The following is a 23,004-nucleotide window of genomic DNA, read 5'->3' as shown; positions in this document are numbered from 1 at the left end:
CTTGACCTTTATTAGTGAGCCTGGTTACCCCCTCTCGGAACCACAGACTTAGAAATCGCCAGCTCATATACAGTGCATAAAATATATTTATATATATACCCTTATACACCATTTAATAAAAAATATCACAAAATTCTTCTAAGTCCCTCGGGAAGAGTGAAAGACGCGCACGTTCATTTTCAGAGCTTCTAGACCTTCCTATAAGAAGTTAGCCAAAAAGTAGCTTCGAAAAACGCTTAGGTTAAGTTTCAGAGTTGCTTCTAATGTACCAAAGCTGGACTTAGACATAATTTCACTCTCACAACATTATGGCTGGTTGGAGACAGTCCGAACCACAAGTACCGGGTCCATGGTTCTGGCCGTATACTGGGGGGGCGGGGACGACTCCCATTAACCCCTGACTATACCGGGGATACGCTTATCACAATGCCTTTCTGGTCTGTGCTGAAGCACGGCATTCTGGCAGCCAAGTGGCTTGACCTTTATTAGTGAGCCTGGTTACCCCCTCTCGGAACCACAGACTTAGAAATCGCCAGCTCATATACAGTGCATAAAATATATTTATATATATACCCTTATACACCATTTAATAAAAAATATCACAAAATTCTTCTAAGTCCCTCGGGAAGAGTGAAAGACGCGCACGTTCATTTTCAGAGCTCCTAGACCTTCCTATAAGAAGTTAGCCAAAAAGTAGCTTCGAAAAACGCTTAGGTTAAGTTTCAGAGTTGCTTCTAATGTACCAAAGCTGGACTTAGACATAATTTCACTCTCACAACATTATGGCTGGTTGGAGAGAGTCCGAACCACAAGTACCGGGTCCATGGTTCTGGCCGTATACTGGGGGGACGGGGACGACTCCCATTAACCCCTGACTATACCGGGGATACGCTTATCACAATGCCTTTCTGGTCTGTGCTGAAGCAGGGCATTCTGGCAGCCAAGTGGCTTGACCTTTATTAGTGAGCCTGGTTACCCCCTCTCGGAACCACAGACTTAGAAATCGCCAGCTCATATACAGTGCATAAAATATATTTATATATATACCCTTATACACCATTTAATAAAAAATATCACAAAATTCTTCTAAGTCCCTCGGGAAGAGTGAAAGACGCGCACGTTCATTTTCAGAGCTCCTAGACCTTGCTATAAGAAGTTAGCCAAAAAGTAGCTTCGAAAAACGCTTATGTTAAGTTTCAGAGTTGCTTCTAATGTACCAAAGCTGGACTTAGACATAATTTCACTCTCACAACATTATGGCTGGTTGGAGAGAGTCCGAACCACAAATACCGGGTCCATGGTTCTGGCCGTATACTGGGGGGACGGGGACGACTCCCATTAACCCCTGACTATACCGGGGATACGCTTATCACAATGCCTTTCTGGTCTGTGCTGAAGCAGGGCATTCTGGCAGCCAAGTGGCTTGACCTTTATTAGTGAGCCTGGTTACCCCCTCTCGGAACCACAGACTTAGAAATCGCCAGCTCATATACAGTGCATAAAATATATTTATATATATACCCTTATACACCATTTTAATAAAAAATATCACAAAATTCTTCTAAGTCCCTCGGGAAGAGTGAAAGACGCGCACGTTCATTTTCAGAGCTCCTAGACCTTCCTATAAGAAGTTAGCCAAAAAGTAGCTTCGAAAAACGCTTAGGTTAAGTTTCAGAGTTGCTTCTAATGTACCAAAGCTGGACTTAGACATAATTTCACTCTCACAACATTATGGCTGGTTGGAGAGAGTCCGAACCACAAGTACCGGGTCCATGGTTCTGGCCGTATACTGGGGGGACGGGGACGACTCCCATTAACCCCTGACTATACCGGGGATACGCTTATCACAATGCCTTTCTGGTCTGTGCTGAAGCAGGGCATTCTGGCAGCCAAGTGGCTTGACCTTTATTAGTGAGCCTGGTTACCCCCTCTCGGAACCACAGACTTAGAAATCGCCAGCTCATATACAGTGCATAAAATATATTTATATATATACCCTTATACACCATTTAATAAAAAATATCACAAAATTCTTCTAAGTCCCTCGGGAAGAGTGAAAGACGCGCACGTTCATTTTCAGAGCTCCTAGACCTTGCTATAAGAAGTTAGCCAAAAAGTAGCTTCGAAAAACGCTTATGTTAAGTTTCAGAGTTGCTTCTAATGTACCAAAGCTGGACTTAGACATAATTTCACTCTCACAACATTATGGCTGGTTGGAGAGAGTCCGAACCACAAATACCGGGTCCATGGTTCTGGCCGTATACTGGGGGGACGGGGACGACTCCCATTAACCCCTGACTATACCGGGGATACGCTTATCACAATGCCTTTCTGGTCTGTGCTGAAGCAGGGCATTCTGGCAGCCAAGTGGCTTGACCTTTATTAGTGAGCCTGGTTACCCCCTCTCGGAACCACAGACTTAGAAATCGCCAGCTCATATACAGTGCATAAAATATATTTATATATATACCCTTATACACCATTTTAATAAAAAATATCACAAAATTCTTCTAAGTCCCTCGGGAAGAGTGAAAGACGCGCACGTTCATTTTCAGAGCTCCTAGACCTTCCTATAAGAAGTTAGCCAAAAAGTAGCTTCGAAAAACGCTTAGGTTAAGTTTCAGAGTTGCTTCTAATGTACCAAAGCTGGACTTAGACATAATTTCACTCTCACAACATTATGGCTGGTTGGAGAGAGTCCGAACCACAAGTACCGGGTCCATGGTTCTGGCCGTATACTGGGGGGACGGGGACGACTCCCATTAACCCCTGACTATACCGGGGATACGCTTATCACAATGCCTTTCTGGTCTGTGCTGAAGCAGGGCATTCTGGCAGCCAAGTGGCTTGACCTTTATTAGTGAGCCTGGTTACCCCCTCTCGGAACCACAGACTTAGAAATCGCCAGCTCATATACAGTGCATAAAATATATTTATATATATACCCTTATACACCATTTTAATAAAAAATATCACAAAATTCTTCTAAGTCCCTCGGGAAGAGTGAAAGACGCGCACGTTCATTTTCAGAGCTCCTAGACCTTCCTATAAGAAGTTAGCCAAAAAGTAGCTTCGAAAAACGCTTAGGTTAAGTTTCAGAGTTGCTTCTAATGTACCAAAGCAGGACTTAGACATAATTTCACTCTCACAACATTATGGCTTGTTGGAGACAGTCCGAACCACAAGTACCGGGTCCATGGTTCTGGCCGTATACTGGGGGGACGGGGACGACTCCCATTAACCCCTGACTATACCGGGGATACGCTTATCACAATGCCTTTCTGGTCTGTGCTGAAGCACGGCATTCTGGCAGCCAAGTGGCTTGACCTTTATTAGTGAGCCTGGTTACCCCCTCTCGGAACCACAGACTTAGAAATCGCCAGCTCATATACAGTGCATAAAATATATTTATATATATACCCTTATACACCATTTAATAAAAAATATCACAAAATTCTTCTAAGTCCCTCGGGAAGAGTGAAAGACGCGCACGTTCATTTTCAGAGCTCCTAGACCTTCCTATAAGAAGTTAGCCAAAAAGTAGTTTCGAAAAACGCTTAGGTTAAGTTTCAGAGTTGCTTCTAATGTACCAAAGCTGGACTTAGACATAATTTCACTCTCACAACATTATGGCTGGTTGGAGAGAGTCCGAACCACAAGTACCGGGTCCATGGTTCTGGCCGTATACTGGGGGGACGGGGACGACTCCCATTAACCCCTGACTATACCGGGGATACGCTTATCACAATGCCTTTCTGGTCTGTGCTGAAGCAGGGCATTCTGGCAGCCAAGTGGCTTGACCTTTATTAGTGAGCCTGGTTACCCCCTCTCGGAACCACAGACTTAGAAATCGCCAGCTCATATACAGTGCATAAAATATATTTATATATATACCCTTATACACCATTTAATAAAAAATATCACAAAATTCTTCTAAGTCCCTCGGGAAGAGTGAAAGACGCGCACGTTCATTTTCAGAGCTTCTAGACCTTCCTATAAGAAGTTAGCCAAAAAGTAGCTTCGAAAAACGCTTAGGTTAAGTTTCAGAGTTGCTTCTAATGTACCAAAGCTGGACTTAGACATAATTTCACTCTCACAACATTATGGCTGGTTGGAGACAGTCCGAACCACAAGTACCGGGTCCATGGTTCTGGCCGTATACTGGGGGGGCGGGGACGACTCCCATTAACCCCTGACTATACCGGGGATACGCTTATCACAATGCCTTTCTGGTCTGTGCTGAAGCACGGCATTCTGGCAGCCAAGTGGCTTGACCTTTATTAGTGAGCCTGGTTACCCCCTCTCGGAACCACAGACTTAGAAATCGCCAGCTCATATACAGTGCATAAAATATATTTATATATATACCCTTATACACCATTTAATAAAAAATATCACAAAATTCTTCTAAGTCCCTCGGGAAGAGTGAAAGACGCGCACGTTCATTTTCAGAGCTCCTAGACCTTCCTATAAGAAGTTAGCCAAAAAGTAGCTTCGAAAAACGCTTAGGTTAAGTTTCAGAGTTGCTTCTAATGTACCAAAGCTGGACTTAGACATAATTTCACTCTCACAACATTATGGCTGGTTGGAGAGAGTCCGAACCACAAGTACCGGGTGCATGGTTCTGGCCGTATACTGGGGGGACGGGGACGACTCCCATTAACCCCTGACTATACCGGGGATACGCTTATCACAATGCCTTTCTGGTCTGTGCTGAAGCAGGGCATTCTGGCAGCCAAGTGGCTTGACCTTTATTAGTGAGCCTGGTTACCCCCTCTCGGAACCACAGACTTAGAAATCGCCAGCTCATATACAGTGCATAAAATATATTTATATATATACCCTTATACACCATTTAATAAAAAATATCACAAAATTCTTCTAAGTCCCTCGGGAAGAGTGAAAGACGCGCACGTTCATTTTCAGAGCTCCTAGACCTTCCTATAAGAAGTTAGCCAAAAAGTAGTTTCGAAAAACGCTTAGGTTAAGTTTCAGAGTTGCTTCTAATGTACCAAAGCTGGACTTAGACATAATTTCACTCTCACAACATTATGGCTGGTTGGAGAGAGTCCGAACCACAAGTACCGGGTCCATGGTTCTGGCCGTATACTGGGGGGACGGGGACGACTCCCATTAACCCCTGACTATACCGGGGATACGCTTATCACAATGCCTTTCTGGTCTGTGCTGAAGCAGGGCATTCTGGCAGCCAAGTGGCTTGACCTTTATTAGTGAGCCTGGTTACCCCCTCTCGGAACCACAGACTTAGAAATCGCCAGCTCATATACAGTGCATAAAATATATTTATATATATACCCTTATACACCATTTAATAAAAAATATCACAAAATTCTTCTAAGTCCCTCGGGAAGAGTGAAAGACGCGCACGTTCATTTTCAGAGCTCCTAGACCTTGCTATAAGAAGTTAGCCAAAAAGTAGCTTCGAAAAACGCTTAGGTTAAGTTTCAGAGTTGCTTCTAATGTACCAAAGCTGGACTTAGACATAATTTCACTCTCACAACATTATGGCTTGTTGGAGACAGTCCGAACCACAAGTACCGGGTCCATGGTTCTGGCCGTATACTGGGGGGACGGGGACGACTCCCATTAACCCCTGACTATACCGGGGATACGCTTATCACAATGCCTTTCTGGTCTGTGCTGAAGCAGGGCATTCTGGCAGCCAAGTGGCTTGACCTTTATTAGTGAGCCTGGTTACCCCCTCTCGGAACCACAGACTTAGAAATCGCCAGCTCATATACAGTGCATAAAATATATTTATATATATACCCTTATACACCATTTAATAAAAAATATCACAAAATTCTTCTAAGTCCCTCGGGAAGAGTGAAAGACGCGCAAGTTCATTTTCAGAGCTCCTAGACCTTCCTATAAGAAGTTAGCCAAAAAGTAGTTTCGAAAAACGCTTAGGTTAAGTTTCAGAGTTGCTTCTAATGTACCAAAGCTGGACTTAGACATAATTTCACTCTCACAACATTATGGCTGGTTGGAGAGAGTCCGAACCACAAGTACCGGGTCCATGGTTCTGGCCGTATACTGGGGGGACGGGGACGACTCCCATTAACCCCTGACTATACCGGGGATACGCTTATCACAATGCCTTTCTGGTCTGTGCTGAAGCAGGGCATTCTGGCAGCCAAGTGGCTTGACCTTTATTAGTGAGCCTGGTTACCCCCTCTCGGAACCACAGACTTAGAAATCGCCAGCTCATATACAGTGCATAAAATATATTTATATATATACCCTTATACACCATTTTAATAAAAAATATCACAAAATTCTTCTAAGTCCCTCGGGAAGAGTGAAAGACGCGCACGTTCATTTTCAGAGCTCCTAGACCTTCCTATAAGAAGTTAGCCAAAAAGTAGTTTCGAAAAACGCTTAGGTTAAGTTTCAGAGTTGCTTCTAATGTACCAAAGCTGGACTTAGACATAATTTCACTCTCACAACATTATGGCTGGTTGGAGAGAGTCCGAACCACAAGTACCGGGTCCATGGTTCTGGCCGTATACTGGGGGTACGGGGACGACTCCCATTAACCCCTGACTATACCGGGGATACGCTTATCACAATGCCTTTCTGGTCTGTGCTGAAGCAGGGCATTCTGGCAGCCAAGTGGCTTGACCTTTATTAGTGAGCCTGGTTACCCCCTCTCGGAACCACAGACTTAGAAATCGCCAGCTCATATACAGTGCATAAAATATATTTATATATATACCCTTATACACCATTTAATAAAAAATATCACAAAATTCTTCTAAGTCCCTCGGGAAGAGTGAAAGACGCGCACGTTCATTTTCAGAGCTCCTAGACCTTCCTATAAGAAGTTAGCCAAAAAGTAGCTTCGAAAAACGCTTAGGTTAAGTTTCAGAGTTGCTTCTAATGTACCAAAGCTGGACTTAGACATAATTTCACTCTCACAACATTATGGCTGGTTGGAGACAGTCCGAACCACAAGTACCGGGTCCATGGTTCTGGCCGTATACTGGGGGGGCGGGGACGACTCCCATTAACCCCTGACTATACCGGGGATACGCTTATCACAATGCCTTTCTGGTCTGTGCTGAAGCACGGCATTCTGGCAGCCAAGTGGCTTGACCTTTATTAGTGAGCCTGGTTACCCCCTCTCGGAACCACAGACTTAGAAATCGCCAGCTCATATACAGTGCATAAAATATATTTATATATATACCCTTATACACCATTTAATAAAAAATATCACAAAATTCTTCTAAGTCCCTCGGGAAGAGTGAAAGACGCGCACGTTCATTTTCAGAGCTCCTAGACCTTCCTATAAGAAGTTAGCCAAAAAGTAGCTTCGAAAAACGCTTAGGTTAAGTTTCAGAGTTGCTTCTAATGTACCAAAGCTGGACTTAGACATAATTTCACTCTCACAACATTATGGCTGGTTGGAGAGAGTCCGAACCACAAGTACCGGGTCCATGGTTCTGGCCGTATACTGGGGGTACGGGGACGACTCCCATTAACCCCTGACTATACCGGGGATACGCTTATCACAATGCCTTTCTGGTCTGTGCTGAAGCAGGGCATTCTGGCAGCCAAGTGGCTTGACCTTTATTAGTGAGCCTGGTTACCCCCTCTCGGAACCACAGACTTAGAAATCGCCAGCTCATATACAGTGCATAAAATATATTTATATATATACCCTTATACACCATTTAATAAAAAATATCACAAAATTCTTCTAAGTCCCTCGGGAAGAGTGAAAGACGCGCACGTTCATTTTCAGAGCTCCTAGACCTTCCTATAAGAAGTTAGCCAAAAAGTAGCTTCGAAAAACGCTTAGGTTAAGTTTCAGAGTTGCTTCTAATGTACCAAAGCTGGACTTAGACATAATTTCACTCTCACAACATTATGGCTGGTTGGAGACAGTCCGAACCACAAGTACCGGGTCCATGGTTCTGGCCGTATACTGGGGGGGCGGGGACGACTCCCATTAACCCCTGACTATACCGGGGATACGCTTATCACAATGCCTTTCTGGTCTGTGCTGAAGCACGGCATTCTGGCAGCCAAGTGGCTTGACCTTTATTAGTGAGCCTGGTTACCCCCTCTCGGAACCACAGACTTAGAAATCGCCAGCTCATATACAGTGCATAAAATATATTTATATATATACCCTTATACACCATTTAATAAAAAATATCACAAAATTCTTCTAAGTCCCTCGGGAAGAGTGAAAGACGCGCACGTTCATTTTCAGAGCTCCTAGACCTTCCTATAAGAAGTTAGCCAAAAAGTAGCTTCGAAAAACGCTTAGGTTAAGTTTCAGAGTTGCTTCTAATGTACCAAAGCTGGACTTAGACATAATTTCACTCTCACAACATTATGGCTGGTTGGAGAGAGTCCGAACCACAAGTACCGGGTCCATGGTTCTGGCCGTATACTGGGGGGACGGGGACGACTCCCATTAACCCCTGACTATACCGGGGATACGCTTATCACAATGCCTTTCTGGTCTGTGCTGAAGCAGGGCATTCTGGCAGCCAAGTGGCTTGACCTTTATTAGTGAGCCTGGTTACCCCCTCTCGGAACCACAGACTTAGAAATCGCCAGCTCATATACAGTGCATAAAATATATTTATATATATACCCTTATACACCATTTAATAAAAAATATCACAAAATTCTTCTAAGTCCCTCGGGAAGAGTGAAAGACGCGCACGTTCATTTTCAGAGCTCCTAGACCTTCCTATAAGAAGTTAGCCAAAAAGTAGTTTCGAAAAACGCTTAGGTTAAGTTTCAGAGTTGCTTCTAATGTACCAAAGCTGGACTTAGACATAATTTCACTCTCACAACATTATGGCTGGTTGGAGAGAGTCCGAACCACAAGTACCGGGTCCATGGTTCTGGCCGTATACTGGGGGGACGGGGACGACTCCCATTAACCCCTGACTATACCGGGGATACGCTTATCACAATGCCTTTCTGGTCTGTGCTGAAGCAGGGCATTCTGGCAGCCAAGTGGCTTGACCTTTATTAGTGAGCCTGGTTACCCCCTCTCGGAACCACAGACTTAGAAATCGCCAGCTCATATACAGTGCATAAAATATATTTATATATATACCCTTATACACCATTTAATAAAAAATATCACAAAATTCTTCTAAGTCCCTCGGGAAGAGTGAAAGACGCGCACGTTCATTTTCAGAGCTCCTAGACCTTGCTATAAGAAGTTAGCCAAAAAGTAGCTTCGAAAAACGCTTAGGTTAAGTTTCAGAGTTGCTTCTAATGTACCAAAGCTGGACTTAGACATAATTTCACTCTCACAACATTATGGCTTGTTGGAGACAGTCCGAACCACAAGTACCGGGTCCATGGTTCTGGCCGTATACTGGGGGGACGGGGACGACTCCCATTAACCCCTGACTATACCGGGGATACGCTTATCACAATGCCTTTCTGGTCTGTGCTGAAGCAGGGCATTCTGGCAGCCAAGTGGCTTGACCTTTATTAGTGAGCCTGGTTACCCCCTCTCGGAACCACAGACTTAGAAATCGCCAGCTCATATACAGTGCATAAAATATATTTATATATATACCCTTATACACCATTTAATAAAAAATATCACAAAATTCTTCTAAGTCCCTCGGGAAGAGTGAAAGACGCGCAAGTTCATTTTCAGAGCTCCTAGACCTTCCTATAAGAAGTTAGCCAAAAAGTAGTTTCGAAAAACGCTTAGGTTAAGTTTCAGAGTTGCTTCTAATGTACCAAAGCTGGACTTAGACATAATTTCACTCTCACAACATTATGGCTGGTTGGAGAGAGTCCGAACCACAAGTACCGGGTCCATGGTTCTGGCCGTATACTGGGGGGACGGGGACGACTCCCATTAACCCCTGACTATACCGGGGATACGCTTATCACAATGCCTTTCTGGTCTGTGCTGAAGCAGGGCATTCTGGCAGCCAAGTGGCTTGACCTTTATTAGTGAGCCTGGTTACCCCCTCTCGGAACCACAGACTTAGAAATCGCCAGCTCATATACAGTGCATAAAATATATTTATATATATACCCTTATACACCATTTAATAAAAAATATCACAAAATTCTTCTAAGTCCCTCGGGAAGAGTGAAAGACGCGCACGTTCATTTTCAGAGCTCCTAGACCTTCCTATAAGAAGTTAGCCAAAAAGTAGCTTCGAAAAACGCTTAGGTTAAGTTTCAGAGTTGCTTCTAATGTACCAAAGCTGGACTTAGACATAATTTCACTCTCACAACATTATGGCTGGTTGGAGAGAGTCCGAACCACAAGTACCGGGTCCATGGTTCTGGCCGTATACTGGGGGGACGGGGACGACTCCCATTAACCCCTGACTATACCGGGGATACGCTTATCACAATGCCTTTCTGGTCTGTGCTGAAGCAGGGCATTCTGGCAGCCAAGTGGCTTGACCTTTATTAGTGAGCCTGGTTACCCCCTCTCGGAACCACAGACTTAGAAATCGCCAGCTCATATACAGTGCATAAAATATATTTATATATATACCCTTATACACCATTTAATAAAAAATATCACAAAATTCTTCTAAGTCCCTCGGGAAGAGTGAAAGACGCGCACGTTCATTTTCAGAGCTCCTAGACCTTGCTATAAGAAGTTAGCCAAAAAGTAGCTTCGAAAAACGCTTATGTTAAGTTTCAGAGTTGCTTCTAATGTACCAAAGCTGGACTTAGACATAATTTCACTCTCACAACATTATGGCTGGTTGGAGAGAGTCCGAACCACAAATACCGGGTCCATGGTTCTGGCCGTATACTGGGGGGACGGGGACGACTCCCATTAACCCCTGACTATACCGGGGATACGCTTATCACAATGCCTTTCTGGTCTGTGCTGAAGCAGGGCATTCTGGCAGCCAAGTGGCTTGACCTTTATTAGTGAGCCTGGTTACCCCCTCTCGGAACCACAGACTTAGAAATCGCCAGCTCATATACAGTGCATAAAATATATTTATATATATACCCTTATACACCATTTTAATAAAAAATATCACAAAATTCTTCTAAGTCCCTCGGGAAGAGTGAAAGACGCGAACGTTCATTTTCAGAGCTCCTAGACCTTCCTATAAGAAGTTAGCAAAAAGTAGCTTCGAAAAACGCTTAGGTTAAGTTTCAGAGTTGCTTCTAATGTACCAAAGCTGGACTTAGACATAATTTCACTCTCACAACATTATGGCTTGTTGGAGACAGTCCGAACCACAAGTACCGGGTCCATGGTTCTGGCCGTATACTGGGGGGACGGGGACGACTCCCATTAACCCCTGACTATACCGGGGATACGCTTATCACAATGCCTTTCTGGTCTGTGCTGAAGCACGGCATTCTGGCAGCCAAGTGGCTTGACCTTTATTAGTGAGCCTGGTTACCCCCTCTCGGAACCACAGACTTAGAAATCGCCAGCTCATATACAGTGCATAAAATATATTTATATATATACCCTTATACACCATTTAATAAAAAATATCACAAAATTCTTCTAAGTCCCTCGGGAAGAGTGAAAGACGCGCACGTTCATTTTCAGAGCTCCTAGACCTTCCTATAAGAAGTTAGCCAAAAAGTAGTTTCGAAAAACGCTTAGGTTAAGTTTCAGAGTTGCTTCTAATGTACCAAAGCTGGACTTAGACATAATTTCACTCTCACAACATTATGGCTGGTTGGAGAGAGTCCGAACCACAAGTACCGGGTCCATGGTTCTGGCCGTATACTGGGGGGACGGGGACGACTCCCATTAACCCCTGACTATACCGGGGATACGCTTATCACAATGCCTTTCTGGTCTGTGCTGAAGCAGGGCATTCTGGCAGCCAAGTGGCTTGACCTTTATTAGTGAGCCTGGTTACCCCCTCTCGGAACCACAGACTTAGAAATCGCCAGCTCATATACAGTGCATAAAATATATTTATATATATACCCTTATACACCATTTAATAAAAAATATCACAAAATTCTTCTAAGTCCCTCGGGAAGAGTGAAAGACGCGCACGTTCATTTTCAGAGCTCCTAGACCTTCCTATAAGAAGTTAGCCAAAAAGTAGCTTCGAAAAACGCTTAGGTTAAGTTTCAGAGTTGCTTCTAATGTACCAAAGCTGGACTTAGACATAATTTCACTCTCACAACATTATGGCTGGTTGGAGACAGTCCGAACCACAAGTACCGGGTCCATGGTTCTGGCCGTATACTGGGGGGGCGGGGACGACTCCCATTAACCCCTGACTATACCGGGGATACGCTTATCACAATGCCTTTCTGGTCTGTGCTGAAGCACGGCATTCTGGCAGCCAAGTGGCTTGACCTTTATTAGTGAGCCTGGTTACCCCCTCTCGGAACCACAGACTTAGAAATCGCCAGCTCATATACAGTGCATAAAATATATTTATATATATACCCTTATACACCATTTAATAAAAAATATCACAAAATTCTTCTAAGTCCCTCGGGAAGAGTGAAAGACGCGCACGTTCATTTTCAGAGCTCCTAGACCTTCCTATAAGAAGTTAGCCAAAAAGTAGCTTCGAAAAACGCTTAGGTTAAGTTTCAGAGTTGCTTCTAATGTACCAAAGCTGGACTTAGACATAATTTCACTCTCACAACATTATGGCTGGTTGGAGAGAGTCCGAACCACAAGTACCGGGTCCATGGTTCTGGCCGTATACTGGGGGGACGGGGACGACTCCCATTAACCCCTGACTATTCCGGGTATACGCTTATCACAATGCCTTTCTGGTCTGTGCTGAAGCAGGGCATTCTGGCAGCCAAGTGGCTTGACCTTTATTAGTGAGCCTGGTTACCCCCTCTCGGAACCACAGACTTAGAAATCGCCAGCTCATATACAGTGCATAAAATATATTTATATATATACCCTTATACACCATTTAATAAACAATATCACAAAATTCTTCTAAGTCCCTCGGGAAGAGTGAAAGACGCGCACGTTCATTTTCAGAGCTCCTAGACCTTCCTATAAGAAGTTAGCCAAAAAGTAGCTTCGAAAAACGCTTAGGTTAAGTTTCAGAGTTGCTTCTAATGTACCAAAGCTGGACTTAGACATAATTTCACTCTCACAACATTATGGCTGGTTGGAGAGAGTCCGAACCACAAGTACCGGGTCCATGGTTCTGGCCGTATACTGGGGGGACGGGGACGACTCCCATTAACCCCTGACTATACCGGGGATACGCTTATCACAATGCCTTTCTGGTCTGTGCTGAAGCAGGGCATTCTGGCAGCCAAGTGGCTTGACCTTTATTAGTGAGCCTGGTTACCCCCTCTCGGAACCACAGACTTAGAAATCGCCAGCTCATATACAGTGCATAAAATATATTTATATATATACCCTTATACACCATTTAATAAAAAATATCACAAAATTCTTCTAAGTCCCTCGGGAAGAGTGAAAGACGCGCACGTTCATTTTCAGAGCTCCTAGACCTTGCTATAAGAAGTTAGCCAAAAAGTAGCTTCGAAAAACGCTTATGTTAAGTTTCAGAGTTGCTTCTAATGTACCAAAGCTGGACTTAGACATAATTTCACTCTCACAACATTATGGCTGGTTGGAGACAGTCCGAACCACAAGTACCGGGTCCATGGTTCTGGCCGTATACTGGGGGGGCGGGGACGACTCCCATTAACCCCTGACTATACCGGGGATACGCTTATCACAATGCCTTTCTGGTCTGTGCTGAAGCAGGGCATTCTGGCAGCCAAGTGGCTTGACCTTTATTAGTGAGCCTGGTTACCCCCTCTCGGAACCACAGACTTAGAAATCGCCAGCTCATATACAGTGCATAAAATATATTTATATATATACCCTTATACACCATTTAATAAAAAATATCACAAAATTCTTCTAAGTCCCTCGGGAAGAGTGAAAGACGCGCACGTTCATTTTCAGAGCTCCTAGACCTTCCTATAAGAAGTTAGCCAAAAAGTAGCTTCGAAAAACGCTTAGGTTAAGTTTCAGAGTTGCTTCTAATGTACCAAAGCTGGACTTAGACATAATTTCACTCTCACAACATTATGGCTGGTTGGAGACAGTCCGAACCACTAGTACCGGGTCCATGGTTCTGGCCGTATACTGGGGGGGCGGGGACGACTCCCATTAACCCCTGACTATACCGGGGATACGCTTATCACAATGCCTTTCTGGTCTGTGCTGAAGCAGGGCATTCTGGCAGCCAAGTGGCTTGACCTTTATTAGTGAGCCTGGTTACCCCCTCTCGGAACCACAGACTTAGAAATCGCCAGCTCATATACAGTGCATAAAATATATTTATATATATACCCTTATACACCATTTAATAAAAAATATCACAAAATTCTTCTAAGTCCCTCGGGAAGAGTGAAAGACGCGCACGTTCATTTTCAGAGCTCCTAGACCTTCCTATAAGAAGTTAGCCAAAAAGTAGCTTCGAAAAACGCTTAGGTTAAGTTTCAGAGTTGCTTCTAATGTACCAAAGCTGGACTTAGACATAATTTCACTCTCACAACATTATGGCTGGTTGGAGACAGTCCGAACCACAAGTACCGGGTCCATGGTTCTGGCCGTATACTGGGGGGACGGGGACGACTCCCATTAACCCCTGACTATACCGGGGATACGCTTATCACAATGCCTTTCTGGTCTGTGCTGAAGCAGGGCATTCTGGCAGCCAAGTGGCTTGACCTTTATTAGTGAGCCTGGTTACCCCCTCTCGGAACCACAGACTTAGAAATCGCCAGCTCATATACAGTGCATAAAATATATTTATATATATACCCTTATACACCATTTAATAAAAAATATCACAAAATTCTTCTAAGTCCCTCGGGAAGAGTGAAAGACGCGCACGTTCATTTTCAGAGCTCCTAGACCTTCCTATAAGAAGTTAGCCAAAAAGTAGCTTCGAAAAACGCTTAGGTTAAGTTTCAGAGTTGCTTCTAATGTACCAAAGCTGGACTTAGACATAATTTCACTCTCACAACATTATGGCTGGTTGGAGACAGTCCGAACCACAAGTACCGGGTCCATGGTTCTGGCCGTATACTGGGGGGGCGGGGACGACTCCCATTAACCCCTGACTATACCGGGGATACGCTTATCACAATGCCTTTCTGGTCTGTGCTGAAGCACGGCATTCTGGCAGACAAGTGGCTTGACCTTTATTAGTGAGCCTGGTTACCCCCTCTCGGAACCACAGACTTAGAAATCGCCAGCTCATTTACAGTGCATAAAATATATTTATATATATACCCTTATACACCATTTAATAAAAAATATCACAAAATTCTTCTAAGTCCCTCGGGAAGAGTGAAAGACGCGCACGTTCATTTTCAGAGCTCCTAGACCTTCCTATAAGAAGTTAGCCAAAAAGTAGCTTCGAAAAACGCTTAGGTTAAGTTTCAGAGTTGCTTCTAATGTACCAAAGCTGGACTTAGACATAATTTCACTCTCACAACATTATGGCTGGTTGGAGAGAGTCCGAACCACAAGTACCGGGTCCATGGTTCTGGCCGTATACTGGGGGGACGGGGACGACTCCCATTAACCCCTGACTATACCGGGGATACGCTTATCACAATGCCTTTCTGGTCTGTGCTGAAGCAGGGCATTCTGGCAGCCAAGTGGCTTGACCTTTATTAGTGAGCCTGGTTACCCCCTCTCGGAACCACAGACTTAGAAATCGCCAGCTCATATACAGTGCATAAAATATATTTATATATATACCCTTATACACCATTTTAATAAAAAATATCACAAAATTCTTCTAAGTCCCTCGGGAAGAGTGAAAGACGCGCACGTTCATTTTCAGAGCTCCTAGACCTTCCTATAAGAAGTTAGCCAAAAAGTAGCTTCGAAAAACGCTTAGGTTAAGTTTCAGAGTTGCTTCTAATGTACCAAAGCTGGACTTAGACATAATTTCACTCTCACAACATTATGGCTGGTTGGAGACAGTCCGAACCACAAGTACCGGGTCCATGGTTCTGGCCGTATACTGGGGGGACGGGGACGACTCCCATTAACCCCTGACTATACCGGGGATACGCTTATCACAATGCCTTTCTGGTCTGTGCTGAAGCAGGGCATTCTAGCAGCCAAGTGGCTTGACCTTTATTAGTGAGCCTGGTTACCCCCTCTCGGAACCACAGACTTAGAAATCGCCAGCTCATATACAGTGCATAAAATATATTTATATATATACCCTTATACACCATTTTAATAAAAAATATCACAAAATTCTTCTAAGTCCCTCGGGAAGAGTGAAAGACGCGCACGTTCATTTTCAGAGCTCCTAGACCTTCCTATAAGAAGTTAGCCAAAAAGTAGCTTCGAAAAACGCTTAGGTTAAGTTTCAGAGTTGCTTCTAATGTACCAAAGCTGGACTTAGACATAATTTCACTCTCACAACATTATGGCTGGTTGGAGAGAGTCCGAACCACAAGTACCGGGTCCATGGTTCTGGCCGTATACTGGGGGGACGGGGACGACTCCCATTAACCCCTGACTATACCGGGGATACGCTTATCACAATGCCTTTCTGGTCTGTGCTGAAGCAGGGCATTCTGGCAGCCAAGTGGCTTGACCTTTATTAGTGAGCCTGGTTACCCCCTCTCGGAACCACAGACTTAGAAATGGCCAGCTCATATACAGTGCATAAAATATATTTATATATATATACCCTTATACACCATTTTAATAAAAAATATCACAAAATTCTTCTAAGTCCCTCGGCAAGAGTGAAAGACGCGCACGTTCATTTTCAGAGCTCCTAGACCTTCCTATAAGAAGTTAGCCAAAAAGTAGCTTCGAAAAACGCTTAGGTTAAGTTTCAGAGTTGCTTCTAATGTACCAAAGCTGGACTTAGACATAATTTCACTCTCACAACATTATGGCTGGTTGGAGACAGTCCGAACCACAAGTACCGGGTCCATGGTTCTGGCCGTATACTGGGGGGACGGGGACGACTCCCATTAACCCCTGACTATACCGGGGATACGCTTATCACAATGCCTTTCTGGTCTGTGCTGAAGCAGGGCATTCTAGCAGCCAAGTGGCTTGACCTTTATTAGTGAGCCTGGTTACCCCCTCTCGGAACCACAGACTTAGAAATCGCCAGCTCATATACAGTGCATAAAATATATTTATATATATACCCTTATACACCATTTTAATAAAAAATATCACAAAATTCTTCTAAGTCCCTCGGGAAGAGTGAAAGACGCGCACGTTCATTTTCAGAGCTCCTAGACCTTCCTATAAGAAGTTAGCCAAAAAGTAGCTTCGAAAAACGCTTAGGTTAAGTTTCAGAGTTGCTTCTAATGTACCAAAGCTGGACTTAGACATAATTTCACTCTCACAACATTATGGCTGGTTGGAGACAGTCCGAACCACAAGTACCGGGTCCATGGTTCTGGCCGTATACTGGGGGGACGGGGACGACTCCCATTAACCCCTGACTATACCGGGGATACGCTTATCACAATGCCTTTCTGGTCTGTGCTGAAGCAGGGCATTCTGGCAGCCAAGTGGCTTGACCTTTATTAGTGAGCCTGGTTACCCCCTCTCGGAACCACAGACTTAGAAATCGCCAGCTCATATACAGTGCATAAAATATATTTATATATATACCCTTATACACCATTTAATAAAAAATATCACAAAATTCTTCTAAGTCCCTCGGGAAGAGTGAAAGACGCGCACGTTCATTTTCAGAGCTCCTAGACCTTCCTATAAGAAGTTAGCCAAAAAGTAGCTTCGAAAAACGCTTAGGTTAAGTTTCAGAGTTGCTTCTAATGTACCAAAGCTGGACTTAGACATAATTTCACTCTCACAACATTATGGCTGGTTGGAGACAGTCCGAACCACAAGTACCGGGTCCATGGTTCTGGCCGTATACTGGGGGGGCGGGGACGACTCCCATTAACCCCTGACTATACCGGGGATACGCTTATCACAATGCCTTTCTGGTCTGTGCTGAAGCACGGCATTCTGGCAGACAAGTGGCTTGACCTTTATTAGTGAGCCTGGTTACCCCCTCTCGGAACCACAGACTTAGAAATCGCCAGCTCATTTACAGTGCATAAAATATATTTATATATATACCCTTATACACCATTTAATAAAAAATATCACAAAATTCTTCTAAGTCCCTCGGGAAGAGTGAAAGACGCGCACGTTCATTTTCAGAGCTCCTAGACCTTCCTATAAGAAGTTAGCCAAAAAGTAGCTTCGAAAAACGCTTAGGTTAAGTTTCAGAGTTGCTTCTAATGTACCAAAGCTGGACTTAGACATAATTTCACTCTCACAACATTATGGCTGGTTGGAGAGAGTCCGAACCACAAGTACCGGGTCCATGGTTCTGGCCGTATACTGGGGGGACGGGGACGACTCCCATTAACCCCTGACTATACCGGGGATACGCTTATCACAATGCCTTTCTGGTCTGTGCTGAAGCAGGGCATTCTGGCAGCCAAGTGGCTTGACCTTTATTAGTGAGCCTGGTTACCCCCTCTCGGAACCACAGACTTAGAAATCGCCAGCTCATATACAGTGCATAAAATATATTTATATATATACCCTTATACACCATTTTAATAAAAAATATCACAAAATTCTTCTAAGTCCCTCGGGAAGAGTGAAAGACGCGCACGTTCATTTTCAGAGCTCCTAGACCTTCCTATAAGAAGTTAGCCAAAAAGTAGCTTCGAAAAACGCTTAGGTTAAGTTTCAGAGTTGCTTCTAATGTACCAAAGCTGGACTTAGACATAATTTCACTCTCACAACATTATGGCTGGTTGGAGACAGTCCGAACCACAAGTACCGGGTCCATGGTTCTGGCCGTATACTGGGGGGACGGGGACGACTCCCATTAACCCCTGACTATACCGGGGATACGCTTATCACAATGCCTTTCTGGTCTGTGCTGAAGCAGGGCATTCTAGCAGCCAAGTGGCTTGACCTTTATTAGTGAGCCTGGTTACCCCCTCTCGGAACCACAGACTTAGAAATCGCCAGCTCATATACAGTGCATAAAATATATTTATATATATACCCTTATACACCATTTTAATAAAAAATATCACAAAATTCTTCTAAGTCCCTCGGGAAGAGTGAAAGACGCGCACGTTCATTTTCAGAGCTCCTAGACCTTCCTATAAGAAGTTAGCCAAAAAGTAGCTTCGAAAAACGCTTAGGTTAAGTTTCAGAGTTGCTTCTAATGTACCAAAGCTGGACTTAGACATAATTTCACTCTCACAACATTATGGCTGGTTGGAGAGAGTCCGAACCACAAGTACCGGGTCCATGGTTCTGGCCGTATACTGGGGGGACGGGGACGACTCCCATTAACCCCTGACTATACCGGGGATACGCTTATCACAATGCCTTTCTGGTCTGTGCTGAAGCAGGGCATTCTGGCAGCCAAGTGGCTTGACCTTTATTAGTGAGCCTGGTTACCCCCTCTCGGAACCACAGACTTAGAAATGGCCAGCTCATATACAGTGCATAAAATATATTTATATATATATACCCTTATACACCATTTTAATAAAAAATATCACAAAATTCTTCTAAGTCCCTCGGCAAGAGTGAAAGACGCGCACGTTCATTTTCAGAGCTCCTAGACCTTCCTATAAGAAGTTAGCCAAAAAGTAGCTTCGAAAAACGCTTAGGTTAAGTTTCAGAGTTGCTTCTAATGTACCAAAGCTGGACTTAGACATAATTTCACTCTCACAACATTATGGCTGGTTGGAGACAGTCCGAACCACAAGTACCGGGTCCATGGTTCTGGCCGTATACTGGGGGGACGGGGACGACTCCCATTAACCCCTGACTATACCGGGGATACGCTTATCACAATGCCTTTCTGGTCTGTGCTGAAGCAGGGCATTCTAGCAGCCAAGTGGCTTGACCTTTATTAGTGAGCCTGGTTACCCCCTCTCGGAACCACAGACTTAGAAATCGCCAGCTCATATACAGTGCATAAAATATATTTATATATATACCCTTATACACCATTTTAATAAAAAATATCACAAAATTCTTCTAAGTCCCTCGGGAAGAGTGAAAGACGCGCACGTTCATTTTCAGAGCTCCTAGACCTTCCTATAAGAAGTTAGCCAAAAAGTAGCTTCGAAAAACGCTTAGGTTAAGTTTCAGAGTTGCTTCTAATGTACCAAAGCTGGACTTAGACATAATTTCACTCTCACAACATTATGGCTGGTTGGAGACAGTCCGAACCACAAGTACCGGGTCCATGGTTCTGGCCGTATACTGGGGGGACGGGGACGACTCCCATTAACCCCTGACTATACCGGGGATACGCTTATCACAATGCCTTTCTGGTCTGTGCTGAAGCAGGGCATTCTGGCAGCCAAGTGGCTTGACCTTTATTAGTGAGCCTGGTTACCCCCTCTCGGAACCACAGACTTAGAAATCGCCAGCTCATATACAGTGCATAAAATATATTTATATATATACCCTTATACACCATTTTAATAAAAAATATCACAAAATTCTTCTAAGTCCCTCGGGAAGAGTGAAAGACGCGCACGTTCATTTTCAGAGCTCCTAGACCTTCCTATAAGAAGTTAGCCAAAAAGTAGTTTTGAAAATCGCTTAGGTTAAGTTTCAGAGTTGCTTCTAATGTACCAAAGCTGGACTTAGACATAATTTCACTCTCACACCATTATGGCTGGTTGGAGATAGTCCGAACCACAAGTACCGGGTCCATGGTTCTGGCCGTATACTGGGGGGACGGGGACGACTCCCATTAACCCCTGACTATACCGGGGATACGCTTATCACAATGCCTTTCTGGTCTGTGCTGAAGCAGGGCATTCTGGCAGCCAAGTGGCTTGACCTTTATTAGTGAGCCTGGTTACCCCCTCTCGGAACCACAGACTTAGAAATCGCCAGCTCATATACAGTGCATAAAATATATTTATATATATACCCTTATACTCCATTTTAATAAAAAATATCACAAAATTCTTCTAAGTCCCTCGGGAAGAGTGAAAGACGCGCACGTTCATTTTCAGAGCTCCTAGACCTTCCTATAAGAAGTTAGCCAAAAAGTAGCTTCGAAAAACGCTTAGGTTAAGTTTCAGAGTTGCTTCTAATGTACCAAAGCTGGACTTAGACATAATTTCACTCTCACAACATTATGGCTGGTTGGAGACAGTCCGAACCACAAGTACCGGGTCCATGGTTCTGGCCGTATACTGGGGGGACGGGGACGACTCCCATTAACCCCTGACTATACCGGGGATACGCTTATCACAATGCCTTTCTGGTCTGTGCTGAAGCAAGGCATTCTGGCAGCCAAGTGGCTTGACCTTTATTAGTGAGCCTGGTTACCCCCTCTCGGAACCACAGACTTAGAAATCGCCAGCTCATATACAGTGCATAAAATATATTTATATATATACCCTTATACACCATTTTAATAAAAAATATCACAAAATTCTTCTAAGTCCCTCGGGAAGAGTGAAAGACGCGCACGTTCATTTTCAGAGCTCCTAGACCTTCCTATAAGAAGTTAGCCAAAAAGTAGCTTCGAAAAACGCTTAGGTTAAGTTTCAGAGTTGCTTCTAATGTACCAAAGCTGGACTTAGACATAATTTCACTCTCACAACATTATGGCTGGTTGGAGAGAGTCCGAACCTCAAGTACAGGGTCCATGGTTCTGGCCGTATACTGGGGGGACGGGGACGACTCCCATTAACCCCTGACTATACCGGGGATACGCTTATCACAATGCCTTTCTGGTCTGTGCTGAAGCAGGGCATTCTGGCAGCCAAGTGGCTTGACCTTTATTAGTGAGCCTGGTTACCCCCTCTCGGAACCACAGACTTAGAAATCGCCAGCTCATATACAGTGCATAAAATATATTTATATATATACCCTTATACACCATTTAATAAAAAATATCACAAAATTCTTCTAAGTCCCTCGGGAAGAGTGAAAGACGCGCACGTTCATTTTCAGAGCTCCTAGACCTTCCTATAAGAAGTTAGCCAAAAAGTAGCTTCGAAAAACGCTTAGGTTAAGTTTCAGAGTTGCTTCTAATGTACCAAAGCTGGACTTAGACATAATTTCACTCTCACAACATTATGGCTGGTTGGAGACAGTCCGAACCACAAGTACCGGGTCCATGGTTCTGGCCGTATACTGGGGGGACGGGGACGACTCCCATTAACCCCTGACTATACCGGGGATACGCTTATCACAATGCCTTTCTGGTCTGTGCTGAAGCAGGGCATTCTGGCAGCCAAGTGGCTTGACCTTTATTAGTGAGCCTGGTTACCCCCTCTCGGAACCACAGACTTAGAAATCGCCAGCTCATATACAGTGCATAAAATATATTTATATATATACCCTTATACACCATTTTAATAAAAAATATCACAAAATTCTTCTAAGTCCCTCGGGAAGAGTGAAAGACGCGCACGTTCATTTTCAGAGCTCCTAGACCTTCCTATAAGAAGTTAGCCAAAAAGTAGCTTCGAAAAACGCTTAGGTTAAGTTTCAGAGTTGCTTCTAATGTACCAAAGCTGGACTTAGACATAATTTCACTCTCACAACATTATGGCTGGTTGGAGAGAGTCCGAACCACAAGTACAGGGTCCATGGTTCTGGCCGTATACTGGGGGGACGGGGACGACTCCCATTAACCCCTGACTATACCGGGGATACGCTTATCACAATGCCTTTCTGGTCTGTGCTGAAGCAGGGCATTCTGGCAGCCAAGTGGCTTGACCTTTATAAGTGAGCCTGGTTACCCCCTCTCGGAACCACAGACTTAGAAATCGCCAGCTCATATACAGTGCATAAAATATATTTATATATATACCCTTATACACCATTTAATAAAAAATATCACAAAATTCTTCTAAGTCCCTCGAGAAGAGTGAAAGACGCGCACGTTCATTTTCAGAGCTCCTAGACCTTCCTATAAGAAGTTAGCCAAAAAGTAGCTTCGAAAA

The sequence above is a fragment of the Ascaphus truei genome, chromosome 11 (genome assembly GCF_040206685.1).
Source record: "Ascaphus truei isolate aAscTru1 chromosome 11, aAscTru1.hap1, whole genome shotgun sequence".
In the NCBI taxonomy this organism is placed as follows: domain Eukaryota; kingdom Metazoa; phylum Chordata; class Amphibia; order Anura; family Ascaphidae; genus Ascaphus; species Ascaphus truei.
This window is presented reverse-complemented; position numbering follows the sequence as displayed.